Here is a 22,344-nt window from a genome sequence, read left to right on the forward strand (position 1 = left end):
CGACCTGAGATGTACCTTCCTGGACTACATGAAAAGAGACATGGAAGAGCTCTCTGATCATGTAGCCCAGGCAGGTATGACCCTAGCCCTGAGTAGCATCCTGCAATCGCCCAGAATGATACCACAGTACAAGGACAAAATGTTTGACTTCAACAATTGACTAAGCTTCTGTTGTCATTCTAAGGGGATCCAGTATCTGTCTGCCTGGGATGACATGGTCGACAGACCACGATGCTTTGCCAGAGATGGCCGGCACCTGTCACCCCTGGGATTCCGGATACTGGCTACGGCTCTTGACACCCATATAGTGACTTTTTTAGGCATGTTTCAAATGACAAATTCACCACCGTAACAGGAACAGGCAAGCAAAAACTGAGGGTAATGCTATTCAATGCTAGAAGTCTAAATCTCAAAATGCACTCCCTCGATGCACTCCTTAAAATGGAGAACATCGATATCTGTGCAGTGACTGAGACCTGGTTCAAGGATCCAGAGTGCACCCCTGCATTTCCAGGTTATAATTCATACCACACTTTTCGGCCATCTAACCTGGACTGGAACACCAAAGTTTGAGGTGTGTCCATATTCATTAAGGATATCCACACCTCCAGACTAGTTGCTCAGCATAATGCATCCAAGGTTATCCAAGTGCAACTAACTCTGGGCAAAACTGCAATCCAAATTGCAGCTTGCTACAGATCCCCCACCAGCCCCAGGATTCCAACTCCTCTTTTCTTGATATACTGGAAAATATTAGGGTTCAACCAAACACCCTAATAATGGGCGATTTCAACTACCCCACCATTAACTGGGAAAATTACTCATATACCAACTCCTTCACTCAATGCTTTCTGGAATTCATAAACTCTGGTGCCTTCTATCAACTTATCCACACCCCCACCAGGGGCAACAATATCGTAGACCTAGTCATTACCAACATGAGTGACCGGTGTTCCACAACTGAAGTCAACTCCTCGTTGGTCAGATCTGACCATAAGTTAATCACCCTAGATATCCACATCCCATCCCCACCCCCTATTAAGGAAATCACGGTAAAAAATTTCTCCAAAACCAACTTCATGCTTCTTAAGACAGAAGTGGCGAACTTCATGACACCCATGCAGATGGACAATACAGTTACGACTGCTGAATCCTACACAAATGCACTCTATAAGCACTTACACGAGTGCATGAATTGTGCTATCCAAAACAGAACCAAGACACTATCCTCCAAAAAAAGGAAGCCAATCTGGTGGTCCCCTGCCATAAACAAACTCTACCACAGAATGAAGAAACTGTTGCAAAGAATGTAAAAATCCCATGAGTGGAGGAGCTCCCTGGTCAGCCTCAGTAAGACGCTAAGATCCCTTATAAGATACTCCAATGCTAGCTACGAAAACAAAATTGCCACTGATTCTAAGGACAACCACAAAGCATTCTATAGCTATGTCAGGAATCTCAATGGCAACACCCAGGTCTGCTCTGAGTTACAGCACAACAGCACGAAAATTACAGAATCAACTGATATTGCCAACATCCTGGCAGATAGGTTCAGTGCTAACTTTACACCCCTCTCACCCCCTAAAGGGCCCATATCTATACAGGAAGAATGTAGAGCCCCTGTAATTACAACTACACTGGTAAAAGCTACATTCTCTAAATCCAAAAACACAGCATCCATGGGACTGGACAACATCCCAGGCTGCGTTTTACACGAACTTCAGAACGAACTGGCTCAACACCTAAGCACCATGTTCAGTCATAGCTTCAAATCAGGCTTTGTGCCCACTGAATGGTGCACAGCAACAGATATTCCACTCCACAAAGGGGGAGCCACCACTGATCCCAGGAACTATCGCCCTATTAGCCTGATGAGCCTGGTCTGTAAGGACATTGGTAACCTCCAAACTCTGGACCCCATCCAGTTTGGATTTGTGAAAGGCAAATTATGCTTCCTGAACCTGATTGACTTCTTTGAGGCAGTCACCAAAGCTATAGATGAGGGTAAGGTGGTTCACACAGCATATCTTGACCTCACCAAGGCTTTCAACACCATCCCCCATTCTGGAATTATAGATAAACTCACTAAACTAGGTATAAATCCTTACATCACAAGATGGGTTGCCAACTGGCTCACTGACAGAACCCACATTGTAAAAGTTGCAGACTCCAAATCTGACTTCAAACCAGTGACAAGTGGAGTACCACAGGGTTCAGTCCTGGGACTTCTCCTGTTTGATATCTACTTCTCTGAAGTACAGGCTAACACAGAAGGCCTTTGGCTAATGAAGTTCACAGATGACTGCAAACTAGGCACCATAGTCGAGTCCCCAAATGATGTGGACATCCTACAGAAGGGCCTCACTGAGACAGATGCCTGGTGTCAGAACCATGGCCTCAAGCTCAATGCCAAAAAGTGCATTGTCATCCCCTTTGGTAAAAACTCTGTACCCATGAACTACCACATAGGTGGCAGTCTACTTAACACCAAATGTGTGGTAAGAGACCTTGGGACCCAGGTGGACAGTAGTCTCTCCTTTGATAATCACATTGCCACAGTAGTCAGGAAATCCTTCTATGTGTAAATGTGAAGGAATGTAAATTATTTTACAACTTCCATCATTTGCCAAAAGATCTGAGGTCTAGGTATTTTCACAAGTAGATGCACACCTCATCACAAAAAGGGTTCTCATCCAGAAAAAAAAGGTCATTGTTCCACGCTACTCAATACTCATTAGACCTATTATAGAGTACAACGCCCCTTTTGGAATGAACCTCACAAGACATCTGCAGCAGCTGAAAAGGCCATAGAAGTACCTCACAAAGAGGATTACTGGCCTCAAACAGATGTCCTACACTAACCATCTCAAAAAACTCCAGCTTTACTATGCAGCATATCGCTTACTCCGAGGTGATCTCTGCCTAACATATAAAGCTATGTCAAACCCTGAGCTGTTGGACATGCTGCACCTAAAGAAATCCCAATCCCTCTGAGCTACACAGTCTAGGGACCTCAGCCTTGTCACCACAATAAACAGGACATGCTGGAGGGATAGATTCCTGTCCCAGAGACTTCCCATACTCTGGAACAAGCTACCCATCTATGTCAAGCAAAGATCCTCATTAGCACTCTTCAAGAAAAATCTTGATGAGTGGATGGGAAATAGGAAATACACCAAGGGGATCACTTCTGTGGCTCTGCTCGACAGGGGCACAGAAAAATAACTTTCTTGGGTGGCGTAAGCCAGGGAACCTTGTTGGCTAGGTTTACTTAGGCCCTTGGGCCAGTAGCCTAGTACCTACCTATGTACCTATGAACCTAAAGAATCCCAGGTGATGAGATGCCAGATGGGAACACAGAGGGAGACATGAAGAGCTTAGGGAACAAGGCCAAGGGGTGGGGATGGGGCAAAATGTCAACCAGAAGCGGGCTTGTCTGATAAAGGAGGCTTCTGAGCCACAGGACCCTGAGAGGACTTAGGAGGAGCTTGCCTACCACCCTTCCTGCCTTTAGTGGCCTGATGAAGTTGAGTGTGAACAAAAGCAGACCTAGTAGGACATCCCATCTGGGAATTAGGGATAGGGGACACAAAATATTTGTTTAAGGTCCTGCAAAGCTTTACCTTGTTCCTGAAGAGGCAAACATATCAGCAGCAGCACTCCCAAATAAATTGTTATTATTCAAAGCAGCATCCAACAACTTGGCCTTAATGTCTTCAGGTAAAGACTACAGGTGAAGCCAAGAATAACATCTCATGACAGACCCAAAGGTAGCAGCTCTGAAACATACATCATAGCTACACTTGTTTGAGTGATGAGCCATGTCACAAAAGGAGATACGGACAGAACAGCTATCTGGAATTTTGTCAGTTTGTCAACATGATTCATATTCTTGTGTTAGAAATGAATTACAAATGTATGTTATGTATATATCAAACTGCTGGTACAGAAATGTGTGAGAAAAGGGTTTGTACAGTACTGAGCTTAGAGGTGTGACCACAGTGTACCCTAATGGATTAGAACAGAAATGTGCATACATTATTGTGACTGTTTATATGTATATATTTTAACAATGGCAACTGAAACACAAGAAGTTAACTTCAGAAGAATAGCTGAAAATTTAAATTACGTTATGACCACATAGTAAAGGGATGTTGTCTTTCAGTTTCAGTCAACAGGAGACATAATGTCTGTACTAGAGGAGTTCTTTGTATTGCCTTTAAATGTGAAGGAATGTAAATTATTTTACAACTTCCATCATTTTCCAAAAGAACTGAGGTATATGTATTTTCACAGGTAGATGCTAAATGCTACCAGCTGCATCAGTGGGGATTTTCACCTGGGACAGAGTCAGATGACAAGAAATTATATCATTCTGCAAGTATCCCAGCAGTAATATTTGGGATATTAATTTGGGAAGTCTCAGAGGGACTGGGCATTTTGAATTTTGTCTTTGACTTGACAAGGACATCCACTCAAATCTGCCTTGCTTGCTCTGTAAGTAAGTCTAGGGAACAGTATAATTCTTTTACATATTGTCAGGAATATAGCTGAGCTTAATTTAGATGTTTTTCTTTATTTATTTGAGACTGTCCTGCAATGTTGTTTTAAATATTTCCTGTGATTTTGAACTCTGAGGTAACTGTGATTTTATACTTAGTATTTTCTTGTTCTTTCATTATTTATTATTAAAAATATTTAAACCTTGTGGCTGATAATTTGTGGGACATATTTAAGTTCTGAGAGCACTTGCTTATTTATTTTTTGACACTGTGTAGTCCACTCCTAATAGTCTTGCTCTTGGTCAAACTACCATTTGGATTAATAGTAAAATTACCATAGGTGCCAGAAGCTGTTGAAGACTGGGGGAGCGGAGGGTGAGAGGGGCACTTAGTGATCTAAAAAGGGCATTTTTTTAAAACTATTTACCACCGCAATATAGGTTCACTTGAAGGACATTTTAAGCTTAGCCAGTTTCCCTTTGGGGGCTTGAATTAACATTTCCTGATTGGTCTTACCTATCCCATGGTTGTTAATTGTATATTAACCCTAGTGAGAATAAATGTGATCATACGATAGATAATTTGAGGGGATCCATGTAAGGGATGCATTATTTAGGAACTGCCTCTATCCATTAGTGGCATGAGGGGCAATCCTGCAGTGCATTTTCTATTACCCATCCTTAGATCCATGTTGCATTTGATTATGGACAGGGATGAGCTTTGTTTTACTTGAATGGATAGTCTGTTCTGGAACAGTGATAGCCTCTGACTCTGTGATATATATCCATCTCTCCACAACATTCAGTTTAGATACCTGGACTGAGTATTTCTGATGCAATTTGACTTGCTGATGTTCAGTAGGTCCATCTGTATTAGGTCAGATGATGCCTTGCATGCCAGACATGTCACCTGTAAGCACTCTGTAGGATAGTGAGTATAACGATAAATCTTTGAGGTGGTCCATGCAATACCTATTGTTTAGGACTTGTATCCTTTTAGTAAGGTATCTCTATGGATATTCCAATTGCTGCATGGGTCTGGACAGATACATGCCAAAGTGGGCATTATACAAAATGATTGATAATGCGGACTTTGTAAAGGGTCAGTTCTCAGGGGGCATTGTCAAATTAGCAGCTCCCTGGAGTAGATGACTTCCCAATGGCTATGATAATGTATTTCTTGCAGTTTAGCTTCAATTCATGATTCTGGTACCAGTTATTGTTTGGAACAAACCTTCCTGCAAGATGGTTAAGTCATTTGGGGATTCAGTAACTGCTCCTAGCTTGCAGTCATCTCAGACTTAGTTGGCCAAAGCCCTTTGGTATTTCCTTTTACTTTTGAGATGTATATGCCAAACAGAAAATGTCTCAGCACTGAACCCTGGGAGACACCATTGGTGACTGGTCTCTTCCCCTATTTTGGTCTCCTGCATCCTGTGAGCAAGCATACATGTATACATTATTTGATTCACCTTCCTGATTGTATTAACCTGATTGTATTAAATTGTATTCTTTATATAGTACAGCACCACTTGTTCGACTGTGCTGTGCTTTAAATTTGTAGTTTGAAACAGTCTTCTAGTAAGCAATGAAACAAAATGTATGAACCAATAATGACAAAACTGCCCAATTCAGAACATTTCCATCATAAAAGTCTACTTCCACATCCACACTATAAATAAACTGTAACTCCACTGAAAAACGCTTGATGCATCCAACACATAAAACTGCCACAGCGTGTAAAATCAGCAAGAAGATTTAATCCACGATGAAACATATAAAAACAGTAGTAACGTACACTGTAAAGTAAATGTTCTACAGTGTACGTTACTACTGTTTTTAGACGCTGTGGCAGTTTTATGTGTTGGATGCATCAAGCATTTTTCAGTGGAGTTACAGTTTATCTTGTGGACTAAATGCTTATTGTTTTGTGGTTTCCACACTATAAATAGAATGACAGCAGTGTAAGCCATAGGCATCTTGCACAGCTTCTCGCACTTATTTTCAATTTCATTTTTTTTTTGGTGGGGGCGCAAAAGGTCAAAAACCAGGGACACATTTTAAACATTGCTTGTATAATTGCTAGAATAAAATGTGTTACCACCATGCATTTCACTAGTAAGTCTTGAACCCAGGACTCTGTACTACAGACAGAGTAGCATACCACTATGCTAAATCAGCAGCTTCCTGAAAAATAGGAAGACTGAAACTTGCTGTCTATCATTTAGTGAATTCATTTGTCACTTCTCACCACAGCTCTCAACTCTTAGCACAAAAAACTGGAGGAATACAAATTCAGTTCTCACTATAACTCTCAACTCTTAGCACAAAGAAACCTGGGGGAATATAAATTCAGTTCTCACTATAGCTCTCAACTCAGCACAAAAAACTGGGGGAATACAAATTCAGTTCTCACTATAACTCTCAACTCTTAGCACAAAGAAACCTGGGGGAATATAAATTCAGTTCTCACTATAGCTCTCAACTCTTAGCACAAAAAACTGGGGGAATACAAATTCAGTTCTCATTATAGCTTTCAACTCTTAGCACAAAAAACTGGAGGAATAACTGTGTCTCAGTGTACTGTTATGCTAAGCATATGTTTTGGATTTGAACTATTTACAGCATTGTCTGTTTTATGGAAGTGACAATGAAACATTTAACATTTTACAAAATTCTAACATATCCCAACAAGAGTAAAAAAAAAAACTTGTTTCAAAAGTTGAAAAAAGATGCTTAAAGTCCTTCTTGAATTTTTTAGATAGCTAACTATATCTTTCATATTCATAAAACCGTAGCTTATAAGATTCACAAATATAAATAATTCATTTCAGTATGCTGGTTTTCAATAACCTTATGGATTATTTCTCAACTTGGTTATACTGCACAAAATACAAACATAAATACACTTTTTAAGAGAATATTTTTTCTTTTATTAATTATTTTCCTTTCTTCATGTAAAAGAATTGGGAGGCCATTTTTAATACTCATGTAAGAGAAGTGTATTTACATATTATGATTTATGCTTTTCAAAGAATTCATTGGTTTTCTTATGTGTCCTTTAGTCAATAGTGTTCATAGCTGTTTTTTTTCTTTTGCTGCTTGAAGTTGGGTGCAATTGTTATTAGATATTCTCAAGTTATAAATGTTCTGTATATTTTTGTGTTATATTTGGTCTGTTGTCTTTTATATAACTTTGATAAAACGTATTCTGGAAAAATATGCTTGCAAATACCATATGACTGTCATAGTAATACAGCTGTGTTATGGGCAAAGCGAACTACCAGGACTGCCATCTTCTTCGATGTACCAAGACAGGCCATAATCCTAAATCAAGAGATTTTACTCTAAGTACCTGCTGCAGCATAAGGCTTACCTAAGCTAAAATGTTGCAGCTTGGAGACATTAACTGCTTGCCACCTTTCATATTATAAAGGAGAAGATGCACACTAGACTCAGAAATAAATTAATACTGCTTCACATTGACATTTAAGTCATTAGTAAATAAATGTACAATGCAAAAACATATGGTGACAGTGTTGCAGGATGATTCCTTCTGGTACTGTGAACAAAACTCTTACTGATTATTCTGCCTGTACACATATTCCATACAAAGGCGTATTTAATAGAGTGAGTTCCATAAGTATTCACACACACGCACACACATAAGCGCATGTGCACACACACACACGCGCACACGCGCACACACACACACACACACACACACACACACACACACACACACACACACACACACACACATCACTAAATACCTTACTGACCTTATATGACACTAACTTTAAGCCTAACCCACACACATCTGTACATACAGCAAATCTGTCTTCTTACCTAATGATAATTGTTAATCTAGCCCATGCATACACACACACACACACACACACACACACACACACACACACACACACACTTACCTTACTTCATTCCCTACTGACAGAACTCGCCCTGCATTCTCTTCATTTTACCCTGAATCCCTGCAGCACTCATCCACGTCACTCCTGAAACACATTCTTCATGTCAACTTGAATCTCGTTCTTCATTTCACCCGAATCCCTGCAGCACTTGTCCACATTGCTCTGTTAATCCCTGCAGCAGCCAGTACATCTCCCCCGCTTGCATTTGAGCCAGCCAGCTGGAAATGCATGAGCTCCTCCAGCTCAATTCCAACAGGCTGGTAGAGGGAGCTGATGTAATCGTGCAGGCTGGAATCCCTGAGGGAACTGATGTCATCGTGTACAAGATGATGTCAGCTCCAGCTGCGAAAACTTAAAAAGCAAAGATCTTACGGGCCATGTAGTTGCTGGATCGGCTGCAAAAGTGGGGGGGGTGCCCCTCCCCCCTCGCTCTATGGTTCCGCCGCCTATGAACATTACACAGTAAGATTGGACACCCTTTATTATGGGCCTTAAAGCAGCTGATAAGGAGTGACTGGTGACAGTAAAAACTACCTTATAGTCTGGACAAAAGGGGGCATAACTAGTAAACCTGTGCCAGCATTTCCCAGGTATGTGTGTGTGTGTGTGTGTGTGTGTGTGTGTGTGTGTGTGTGTGTGTGTGTGTGTGTGTGTGTGTGTGTGTGTGTGTGTGTGTGTGTGTGTGTGTGTGTGTGTGTGTGTGTGTGTGTGTGTGTGTGTGTGTGTGTGTGTGTGTGTGTAAATCAAATCTGAAGGAGTGTGTGTGTCAGCTACTTGGGCATGGACATGAAGCACTGGTTGGACAGGGAGACTGTTGGGAGACTGTTGGCCCTTGGCTTGGCCACTCAGCTGAGATCTCAACTCTATAGCTGTGCCAGTGGTGTGATTTACCCACAGGTGGTCTGGTTTAATCATGAGGGTAAAGCCCGAGTGATTAAATAAAGCCAACTGTGGGTAAATCTTAATATACCACACCACGGAGTCGGTTATTGTTATTATACAATGACATTATTTAAGAAAAAAAAATACTTACATTTCTTAAATAATGTCTTTGTATAACAGCACAGTGATGTCCTTCCATGGCTGGTAATATCCTAGTGCCTTTTTTTGATGTACTGCGCATGTGTATGGGACTTGCGTTCCCATGCATACCCAGTACATCAGTGCTTTGGAAAGGAAGCAACAGAGAAAAGATGATCTCCATTGCTCCAGTTTTGTTTTCTTTTTTTCTTTTTTTTTTAATAAAAAAAAAGGTTTCGGGCAGTTTAGGGATAAGAGAGAGACATAATGGAGGAAATAAAAAGAAATTAAGGTACGTGTCTTAATTTTAAATAATGTACCTGATTTTCCTAGCATTTCCTTCATCCAGTCTTTCTTGTATGTCCGGTTTCTGGATTACAGTTTTTTTTTTTATTTTTGTTAAAAAAATAAATAAAACTTACAGAATATAACAACGGGAAAAAAAGTCCAGATGACCGAAGCTTTTTCCATTGGTATATTCTCAGATTTACAACTAGCCTGCTGGTTGGGCTGGCCAATCAGCATGCTTGTTTTAGAATATTAATGGCCAGTCGTTGTATAATTTACATTCCTCCACATTCAAAGACAATACAAAGAACTTCTCTAGTACAGACATTATGTCTCCTGTTGTCTGAAAGTGAAAGACAACATCCCTTTACTACATGGTCATAAAGTAATTTAAATTTTCAGCTTTTCTTCTGAGGTTAACTTTTTGTGTTTCAGTTTCTATTGTTAAATATATATACATCTAAACAGTCACAATACTGTATATACATTTCTGCTCTAATCCAGCAGGGTACACCTTTAATCTCAGTACCGTACAAACCCTTTTCATATACACTTCTGTACCAGCAGTTTGATATACACATAACATACAGTTGTAATACATTTGTAACACAAGCATATGAATCATGTTGACATTCACAACTGACATTTCATGACAAGCCTATTGAGAGGTAGAATCCAAACAGATAAAGCAGAATATTTAGTTCCAGAATCAGGGAGGTCAGAAATAATCTGACACACCTGGGTAATTAAGGCCAGAGCATATCTGGTCATATGGGTCTGATAATTTGTGGCCCAAAAGGCCAGAGTAGAAGCAGTATAAACCTTCTTGCCAATTCTCTCCATTGCTCTACTATCCTTATCTGAAGGCAGAAGTTTGGAGTTGGCAAAAATTTAGAAGGCTTCTCAGAGGAGACCGATATCACAGCAGGGTCTGCCAAAGGACACTTAAATATGAATTGGCAGTCCTCACGAACCTTATAAAATCTGTCAGGCTTCTTTAAAGCAAGAGGCTGAGAATCTGGAGACATAGAAGTATCTGTAAAGGTATCTAACAAAACAGTCAAAACAGGAGGTACTACAGAGGGTTTAGGATTGCCCCACCTAAAGCAGCTCATAATACTTTTTTTGGATATCAGATAATGGAGAAGAATCCCACTTAAAGAGTTCCAACATTCTACCTATAGTGTCTCCAAAAGAAAATTCCTCAAAATGAGAGTCAGGACTAATGGACTGTTCATCACAACCATAAGCCAAAGCTGAAGCCATCTTGGAAGAGTAAGACAAGGGCTTATCAGACTCTGAATCCTCATCTGAAGAATCAGGTTCCAGAGTCCATTTGGAAGGAGTTGACGTCCAAGGGGGAGTAGGCACTGAAAGACCTTGGAGAGGCTTCAGAGCTATTAAAGCATTATACAAGCCCTGAGTAAACTCCTGCCATTCCCTTTGAAGATCCTTAGGGTGTACATAAGTATGCTTAGTCTCCTGCTTTTTCTTGGTAGTGACATCAGCCTTAACAAATACCGGAGGTTTCCTCCCTTGATGAAAATCAGTAAGAGTACATTGAACTTCTTCCCTGACCATAATCTGCAGAAAGGCTACAGGGTCCTCTGAGTTAATCAACTGTGATTCCCCATCAGTGTCCAGAGCAGACAGCTGCAAAGCCTCAGAGGACATGCAAAAGCAAAGATCCATGCCAGCCTCCTATGGGGTCATGACAGAAGAATCTGATGTAGACACCAAATGGTCCTCAGAGCCATCACCTACCTCTAGAGAAATGTCTGGTGGAGGCTGGACAATCAAAGAATCTGGCCAAGATTTCTTGACCTTCTTTTAATTAACAGTACCTCGGTGGTTAGAATATTTTGTCATGCTATCCTGGGCTAACAGTTTAAGCCTCTGGTTCTTGAGATAGATGACCAAGGAAGACAACCAGCTTTTAAGAGTCTTAGGCACAAATACTTTACAAATGACACAGGACATATGGTTGTGGGAAGGACCCAGACAGAAAAACACTATTCATGATGATCATTATAGGGAATCTGACTTCCACACTGACATTCTTCCATCTTGGATGACATGAACTCTAAGTAACAAAAAATAAGGCCAAAAATAAAAAGACCCTAATTGGGTACTTATCTGATGGCTAGGTATTCAGTACAGCATAGGGTGCTCAGATCAATGAGCAATCACAGCATTTGCATTGGTGGCAAAGTTGTTCTGGGTAACTGCATCTGTACATCGCCTTCATGTCCTACAATCCTGAATGGGGAGTATAACATATGGAGCACATAAGATCTATAGGCTTTGATATACTGATCAGACATTGAGCTATTCTTGGCAGGAGATCCCTAAGTTGAAGAATACTGTAACAGTGATATAGATGTACATCACAAGAATATACCAACACTCTAAACATGCATCCACAACCCCTTTTTCCCCATTTTTGCACATGGAGTTAGGGTGTCACTTTAATGGTGACAATCATCTAGACCCAAGATTTACACTGCCAGGTGGCTAGCCCTGCCATGGAAACACCCACCTTCTAAACAGTAAACAAAACACAGAGAGTTGCATCCTGTTTCAGTTGATGACAGCATCACTGTTTGGCTATCACTGTACAGGCCACATGTCACCTAACTAGATTTGCTCATAAACTCCTGCATATGGACTTCTCTGTCCATCACAAATAATCATTCTGTCAAAGCCTATAATTACCTCCTTAGATCATACAGCAATGAATCCTTAACATATGAGATGCCCAAATTCATTCTTTCCATTAAGGAGCAACGTTTTATTACAATCTACTACAGGTACTCACATGCTATTCACTCATGACATACCTGATCACTGCCACTTGCTCAAAAAAGCAAGTTCTTGAACTCCCCCTAGCCTGATTGCATAGCCCTCCCCACACCTGAGCCTATACAACTGTATAGCACTACCCTAACATAAATTTTACCCCTCAAACTCCCACCCAGTTCCCAGCCCGAGTCCTTTCTCCCTTACCTAAAACTTCCACTCTCCCTCCTTAACCTTAAAGTCTCATTTCACTCCCTAAACCTAAAACTCTAACACCCCTCCCTAAATCAAAATTCCCTGATCACTTTCTAAACCTAAAACTAACACCCCTCCCTAAATCTAAATTCCCTGATCACTCTCTAAACCTAAAACTCCAACAGCCCTCCCTAAATCAAAATTCCCTGATCACTCTCTAAACCTAAAACTCCAACACCCCTCCCTAAATCAAAATTCCCTGATCACTCTCTAAACCTAAAACTAACACCCCTCCCTAAATCTAAATTCCCTGATCACTCTGTAAGCCTAAAACTTTCCTCCTTCTCAATAAACCTAAAACCTATTCCCACTTCCTAAGTGCAAAATCCCTTTCCCCTCCCTCCCCATGATTGCTTGTCTGAACTCATATTTGAGTTTGAGCATGATCAGCAGTCTACCTGAGCTACAAGGTGATCAACTCCCTGGCTTCAAGACAGCGGTTTTCAAGCACTTAGGACTCAAGAACCTGCAGAGCTTCTGTTTTGGTAAAAATGTTGCCACAAACTGGAATTTACTTTCGTCTGACTCTAGGAATGAAAATAACTGCACCACATTACATGAAAGTTACTAATCATTCTTGTTAGCACCTTTCTTTGAATATCTAAGATAGCTGATAAATCACCTAACCCTTCATTAACCTTTCATAGTCTTATTCAAGTGCACATCTGTTCTACTTGCTTATATGTCTTGAAAAATTCTGAAATGTGTATTAAATATTATATCAAAGTTAGTAGGGATGCATACATAATCTCATTAAGTAACCTTTAGTAATTTTTAATACCAGCCTTAGAAAGTAGTCTTATCAAAATTCTCTTGTTACAATTTTTTCTCAGGGGTGCAATATTATATACAGTTACATACAGAATATAATTTCCATGGCTCATATTGCATTGCCATTTTTTGCATGTTTCATAATTGTAATGTGATGCATGTAGTGTTATAAATATAAATCTGACCAATCTTTCACCTCACTTTTGTAGCAACTGTTAACACTATTCTGAATCTTCAACTTTGCATTTTAGTGCAGTTGTAACTGAAAGCAGTCCTTGGACTAGCCTATCCACTTAATTAATAAATAAATAAATAAATAAAATTAAATTAAATTAATTCTTTAACGGATTTGCCTTAGATTTAAATAAGAGAACTGATACTGAGGAGTGTCAAGAAGTGAAAAAAAAACTTTAGATGACAATATGATGTTCTTGTCTTTTAAAAATGGTCTTCAGACCAATATACTTAATCCCATTAACCAAAGTAAAATAAATGCACCAAGGGCAGAGAAATTCAGTTTGTTATCCATTTGTATCCCAATATCCCTAAATGCAATCTCCAGTATTATTCTTTTTCCTACAATTTAGCAAATGTTTTCATACTTTACATTTTCATATTGTATTATACTAACTTTACTAATATTTAATACAATATAGTTTTAACGTGACCACCTGAATATTCATGTGAAATCAGACTTCAAATGACATAGTTAGAGTACAGCTGGTAATTAGGCAATAACTGATGACGTGGTGTGGTATATTGAAGATTTACCCACGGTTGGTGTAGTTTAATCACAAGGGCGAAGCCTGAGTGATTAAACAAAGGCAACCGTGGGTAAATCTTCAATGTACCACAACCACGGAGTCGGTTATTGCTATTATGCACTGACATTATTTAAGGAAAAAATACTTACTTTTCTTAAATAATGTCTTTGTATAACGGAGGATTACTGTTCTTCCGCTGGTTGTGGTATACTGCTTCTTCGTTTTAATGTACTGTTCATCATATCTCTCATGTGTACCTCATTACGAGGAACGTACCTCATTTGGGGTCTTAAAAAGTTCATGTACCTCGAAGTTCCTCAAAGTTCCACATTGAAAGACTGTCACACATTCAGTGTTGGGAATTTTTTTAATTAAAATCCATTGTAAATAGAAATGAATCATATTAATTCATTAAAAGATCTTCTTTATAAGTAAGAGCAGCATATTTTAACCATCCTATGATCTTCCTAGTTGAAGTTCTTAGTAAGCCATTAGTATGTGTTCTACATTTTGCCCATTTGTTCCACATTATAAGGGCTAGTGTTCCTCATTTTGGACATGGAAGGTTGAGAGCTATGTTGCTCATGCGTATGGGACTTGCGTTCACATGCATACCCAGTACATCAATGCTTTGAAACGGAAGCAGCGGAGAAAAGAAAGTCTCCATTGCTCTGTTTTTGCTTTTTCTCTCTCTTTTTTTATAATTGTAAAAAAAAAAAAAAAAAAAAAGTTTTGGGGCACTTTATACCAACAGAAAAAAGTCCGGGCAACCAGTACTTTTTCCGTTGGAATATTGCAGAATTTACAATGGGCATGCTGGTTGGGCTGGCCAATCAATGTGCATGTTTTCAAATATTAATAGGGAGTCATTGTATAATTTTAAATATTCAACAACTGTCTGCATATTTTACTACAGCAAAATTTGGATATTGCAGGTATAAATGAAAAAATATATATACATGGAGTTTTCCAGGCAGAGATTTTTCAACATGCAATGGCCTGGCTGTGTTTGAAATGTTTATTAAATTACTTTGGTGAGTGGTGATAGTTAAGGCAGGTTGTCTAATGGGATGGGGGAAGGGAAATAAATATTTGTAATATGGGCTGGTAGAGTTTAGGTTTCTATGAATCAGCTGTTTGGCGCACAAGCAACCATTTGTCAGCACCCAAGCTACTAGTAAGTGGGTCAGTTATTTAGTAGGTGGTACACAGGTAAGTTTTTCCCCTTTCCCTCAGTTAGTCAAGAAAGTATGCAAGTAATTTTATTGTAGAATCAAGACCAACAATAAAAAAGTAGGGATGACAAGGTAATACTTTGCACAGCAATGTAGCTTGGTTAGTATCAATACTGTCAGCTGGGTGGTAACAGGGGTAGCAGGGTGACAAGAATAAGGTTGTCAGGGGGTTGTGGAGTCTGCCTAGTAAAGTCACAGTGTGGTTACAATTAAGGCTGTCTTTAGGTTTCCTTGCCAGGTTTATTTGTCTGTACCATGTGGCAAGAGTTGGCTATTGTTGGGGCCTGGGGGGAAGTGGAATGTTAGATGTTAATTGATTGAGTGAGCAGACTTCATGGGAGTGCCTTGAAAGAGTGGCAATTCTATATGCTGTTCTTTGAGACAAGTCCAAAATAATGGTGGGTCAAACAGCCAAAAGCAATAACAGAATGTAGGTACTGCTCATAGAAAGTTAGACGCTACTAGGATATGAGGTTACACATTAGTATGTAGTTTATGAAGAATGTTGGGATACTTTCTGACTGAGCAGTGTTTTTGCAGCTGAGCTGAGTCTTGCTATTTGCATCTGACAAGGTCAGAATGAGGATGGAGGGGCAAATATATTTAACTAAGAAACTCACCTGTCAATTTCTTTACTCCAAGATTCAAGTCAAAGCCCCAAAATCAGAACAAGGTCAAATATTACAGCAATTCATTTAAAATTAATTTTGCATCATCACAGCATTTCCTCATGTCTGTCATTAGTTAGTGATGTCAGTCCTCAATGTTTTGCTAGATGCCCACAGATTTTCAAGGAACAAACCAGAAATGGAAGGGTAAAATGGGAGTTTTTATATTTTATTTATCTATATTTATCCTTTGTTGTTTAGGTTAGTGCCACTAGGCTACTGGCTACTTTTTCAGGGGACACCTGAGGTAGTATTTATACCATTAGGGAAAATTTGGCCAGGGCACTCAGGCACTTCCTTGACACATTAGGGGAGTGCTTGTTGTGATCTTAGCTCAGTGGTGGCTGGGAGAACAGCATTCAAGGAGATCCAAGATGGTAGATAGCACAGAGATGAATGACAGTGTAGTGTTTAAGGCTCTACAGGATTCTGAGGAGCTGTTCCAGGAAAATGTGTTTGTTTCATCAGAATCAAACATTGAAAACAATGATGGATATTTTATTAAACCCTCCCCAGTCAGGAGAGTTGTGGGTTGATGTTTTCGGTCAATTATTGTTACAGAACAAGCCAGAGAGTGAAAAAGATGTTTAGTGAGGTAAAATTATAAACAAAATCCAATCACACGAATCAGAAGCCATTTTAAAAGAAGATTGACAGAAGAAGAAATCATAGGATGAGACTTAAGAATTCTGCATGGAAAGTAGTAAGAGATGATCAAGGAAAGGAAATGATGACAAACAAAGAAAATTCATGGTAAGAATTCAGAACAAGGAAGAAAAAAGAAATAAACAGGCATGACACTTAGGATAATGTAATGGTCCTATTGGGAATGAAGGCTCATGATGTAAGAGCTTGTATTCTTATTTATAAAGAGATATTTGTGACATTTTGAGACTGGTTCAGTTTTTGGGGGAGTATGAAAAGAAAGAAAACTCTAATCAATGAAACTCTTATCTAGTTAAATCATTTCAAAGAGAAACAAAAAAGACAATACATGTTCCAATTTCAAACTGAAGTTGAAAGAGACATTTAAGCAAACTTTGCAAGGAAGTTATGGATATTAAAGTGGATGGTAACAGAAGATTATGGACTGGTAAATGGGAATGTAATATTGTACTGAAAATGGAGAAAGAAAAAGTTGATCATATCTCTAGTATGATAAATGTAGGTGACAGGGTGTAGTAAAATATTGGGACAACCTAAAACATGACTTTTTATGGAAAAGATCATCATTTGATAAATAACTGTGATAAGAGGAAATGTTATATTTGTGGGGAAACAGATTATGATGCAAAAATGTGTGAACTGAAATGTATAAATGTAACAAATGTGGGCATTCACGGATGGATTGTAATCTTCAGATAAAGGATGAAAAAGTGTGGATAGTATATAGACAGAACAAACAGTCCCAATAAAAGAGGAAGTAGGGAAGTAAGATCAGGGTAAAAATAATGATAAGGGTAAAGAGAAAAATGAAACAGAAGATATTATTGAACAAGGTTCTGAAATACGTTTTGAGGAAGATATGAAATGGAAAATAGTGAAAGGTAAAAATAATTCAACTGGCAAAAGGATAAGACACAGCAAAAGAAAATTTAAAGGGACAGGTGTAAAAGAGATGAAAGAAAAGAAATGGGCAATAAAAATTAGAAAAATACTCCAATTTTATATAATTTATGGTAAGCTACAACATAGACATAATGACAATTTTAGAATTCTTTCAGTAAATTTATCATATTTAAAATATAAGGAGAAATATAGGCATCATAAATTTGTGTAGTAAACATGATAATATTGGTAGATGTAAGATTTTTGACACAAAAAGAGAGATTACAAACAAAGAGAAATTGGGGAGGAGATACAATATGTAACCTAGGAAAAGGACTATGTCCTGGCATAGTTGTACTTTATAGGAAGTCAATGAAAATATTCAACATAACATTGGTGATAATGGGAATATTAACTATCGTAGATCTTAGCTGGCATAATCAGGTTTACAGAGTTGTAGCATTGTATGCTTATGTTAAAGTAAAGAAAGGAAATGTTTATTTCAGAAAACTCTGGATTATGTAGTAATTAATATGAATATAATATTAATAGATTTTAATTGTGATTTGAGAGGAAATAATGAGAGGAAATTATACATTTTAAATTATAAAATACGGCAATTAAAATATTCAGAATAATAATGTGGCCATATAGTTGAGGTGTATCTAAGCCTGAAATTGATTATTTTATTCTATCACAAGATTTAAATATAGCTAAGGGAGAGACACTTTGTAAGAGTGTTTCAGATCACTCTGCCATATGGATAGAGATACAGGAAAATAATTAGTTTATTAGGTTGGGAAAATGAATAAAAAGAATAAATGAGAAATTATGGGATGAAAAGGGAAAGATAAGTATGCAACAATGGAAAGATCACATTTTCACTAGAGTGCATTATAAAATCTAGTCTGAGTAGTGGCAAGCTTTTAAAGAAAAATATAAAAATTATTTTTAGAATGGCAGACAGATGTAAGAAAACCAGAAAAAAATTGTAAAACAATGTTTATTGATGATTTAAAGAATTTGGAAAGGAATGATAGAACAGAGAATTTATGAAAACAATCAAGAGAAACAAAGAAAATTAAAGAATTGTTATTTAAGCTAATATATTACTTACAAGGTGAAAGAGAAGAGGTATCAGCTTATTTGGTTAGCATAGCTAAACAGAATACAAGTATAATAAGAGAAATGAAAGATGATGGAGGAGAGATAAGAAGATCTCAGAAACAAATCATGAATATTATAATAAATTGTGTAAAGAAAATGTTTCAAGATAGAAAAGTACAAAAGAAAAGCACACTAAAAATTAACACAAGAAAAAGAATTGGAAAACGAGACTTCCTTATATGAATTAAATGAGGTATTTGAACAAGTTAATTTATAGTCAGTTTCAGGACTAAATGGAATAGGATACCAGTTTTATGGGATTTTTATGGACTGGCAGAAAGCATAACTTAAAAGTTATGAATGAGCTATTAAATGAAGGTTTTATATATAAAGATTTATGCAGTGATATACTTAATTTGTAAGGGAAAAAAGATAAAACTAAAATTAAAAATTGGAGACCTATAGTATTGAGCAATGCAGATTATAAGATTTTTGAAAATAATTCAGAACAGAATAGAAAGTAAAATGAAATCTAACACAAAGTGTAGGGTACAATTAGTGTAGGCATTAATGAATCCCAATGATAGTTTAAAGGGAAAAGGATGTTAGGAATATTATTAATAGTAAGGGAAACTGTGAATGATATTATAAACAGGACTGATGAAACCAAACTTATGAAAGGAGATTTAAATGAAGCATTTGATACAGTACAATATGAGTGTTTGTGGACAGTTATGGAAGAGTATAACATTATTTATTTATTTGTTTATTTATTTATTTATTTATTTTTCTTTTACATTTGTTGACCAAGATAGTCTGACTGGATTCATGTCCATTTTCAGTAGAGGCCCAGGGAGAAAAGCTCCAGGGTATACATAATAAAACATAGTAATAAGGACAATATAACAGAGAACAAAGGTGAGACATAGCAATGCAGTCAAATACAAGTATACTATTACCATTAATACTTAAACAGTCAAAATTAGAACATTAGTTTGGAAATTATTTTTATTATATACAGTATGACATGCATGCTTAAAGTAATAATGTAAGGGAATACATAGTTAAGCAAAGAAAAACATATGAAGAATGGCAAACATAAGGGATGTCCTATGAGTAGCATGTTATTTGCATCAGTTCTGAATGTATTACTTAAAGATGTAAATTTGTATCTGAAAGGTGCTGCTTATATTATTAAAGAAGGAATAAAAATTCCAGTTATGTTTATTTATGTAAATGTTATTATATCTATTACAAGAAAAAAATGTGATTATATAATATGTACATCAATGTTTAAACATAATATGTATTACAAAGAAAAAAGTAAAGAATTGGATGATATACTAAAGATATGAGGAGTGTCTTTTTAATGAAAGAAATATCTGTGTTTGGAATAAGATTTGGGGTAAAAATATAAGGGAGGAACAAGGAATAGTATGATAGAAGAATTTGCATTTTTTTTAAACTTGCAAGCTACTATTTGGTAAAAAGGAAAAAAGTTTATTTGATTAATTCAGTTATACTGGAGAAAGTTGCATATTAAGCTAGTGTCTATATATTGCCAATAATCTATGAAAAAAAAGACATACTACAGATATTTTTTCTTTAATATGGGGTTCAAAATTGACTCCAGTAAAGAAGAGTCTTATATATGGATAAGGAAGATGGAGGTATAGAATTAATGAACCTGATTATTCAAATTCAAAGAAGCAGCATAAACAAAGTTTTGGTTTAGATAAAAATAAAATTGAAAAGTTAATAGTAAATTTACTAAAGTACACATATATGTGGCATTGGGATATGTTAGAAAATCAAGAGAGGAAAGTAATGTTTAAATGAAGAAATGAGATGTTACCAAGAAAAAAAATATTTTATGGAGAATAATATTAATGACATAGAAAATGAGAGTAAAGTGTTGTGTAAAAACATCATGGTACAATAGTTAATCCATGGCCTGAGCTAGTGAATGAAAAAGTTAAAGCTGTAAAAGTATGGAAAGCATGGCTTAAGGAACAAGCATAATATCTTGATTTTTAATGGAGATTGGTGATTAATACATGACCAGTGTATACACTGTGGTTAAGAAGAAGCTACAAATCATGTTTTCTTACAAAGTATCAGGGCTGCAAAATTATGGAAAATATTATTAGCAGAAAACTTCTTTGAAAATATAAGGGAGGTAAATTAAATAAATATGGATAGGATTATGTGTTGACATTATACAAAAAGTAAGGAATATGCTAGTAAAAGTGGTAAACTATTTTATATTGTGGGAATCATTTGGGATGAAATGATTAGTGAAACCATGTTTAATGGTAAATGGAAGTTAGCAGTAATTTTAAGAAAAATTAGATGGTTGTGGAAAAAGGAGTGGAGGTCAGATAAGAACAAAGAAGATAGAAGTTTAACATAGTAATTAAAACTACAATATTTTTAAGTGTATGACAATAATGGAAAGGAATGGAATTATTTACACTGTATAAACTGTAAATATGAAAATTTGTAAATAGTATTCTAAATACTGTTAAATATATAACTCCTACTCTTTTCAATAGGTGCCATAGGATCTTTTATATTGACATGAGCTACCACCAGCTGCAGAGGGGGCCTCATTTTAATGTCTCATTCAAAGGATGGCACACTAAGGAATGCAGCAACCCCCTTATGCTGCATTGCAATGTCACTGAACGATCTACCTGATGTGGGAGTAGAACCCATAGCTTTCTGCATCCAAGGTGAGTGTGCTACCTGTTGTGCCACTGACACTGGATGTTCTGTGAAACTCTAGTCAGTCAGGAGGTTTGCTTTCTACTTAAGTGGTTGCTGATCTAGATGGTCTTATGCAATCTGGCTTATTGGGAGGTTGAAACTGAGGGGAAAGAGCAGGACAGCTCAAAGAGAGTTGCACATGGGGAGGACATATAACCTTCATATATCTTCTGATGTCCAGGGATGGGGATAAGTGAGTATTTGTACTTGCCCCGGTGTTCTAAATTATCTGAGGGAGGGTTATTTATTGTGGAATTGGTATGTTGAGGATTAAGGGAGGCAGGGTAAGTTTTTTTTTCAGTGGAGGGGTGTACTACTATGCAAATTTCTCAGAGGTGGAGTATTACAAAGACAAGGAATATCATATCATAAAAAGTAGTAAATAAGATTAAAGATAAGTTACAATAATATTTAAAAAATAAGTGTATAGATATGTAGCATTTTTACAGCGGAGTTGGAGACTCAGTGGCAAGAGGAGGTAGGGATGGCTGTTAAGCTGGCAAGAAGTGGGTTAGAAGTGTGGGATTAAAGGGAGGGATTGCAAGGAGGGGGGAGAGCAGTACTGGGGGAACTAGGGCTAGAAAACACATTGCATTAATGTTGGTTTGTTTGTTTTACATACTGGTAGGGGTTCAAGAGCTGAAGAAGCATTTGGCGTTTTTAGACATTCTTCCTTACTTACTATAT

This window comes from Protopterus annectens, chromosome 11.part0, assembly GCF_019279795.1.
Source record: "Protopterus annectens isolate FY-2018-M chromosome 11.part0, PAN1.0, whole genome shotgun sequence".
NCBI classification, from domain to species: domain Eukaryota; kingdom Metazoa; phylum Chordata; order Ceratodontiformes; family Protopteridae; genus Protopterus; species Protopterus annectens.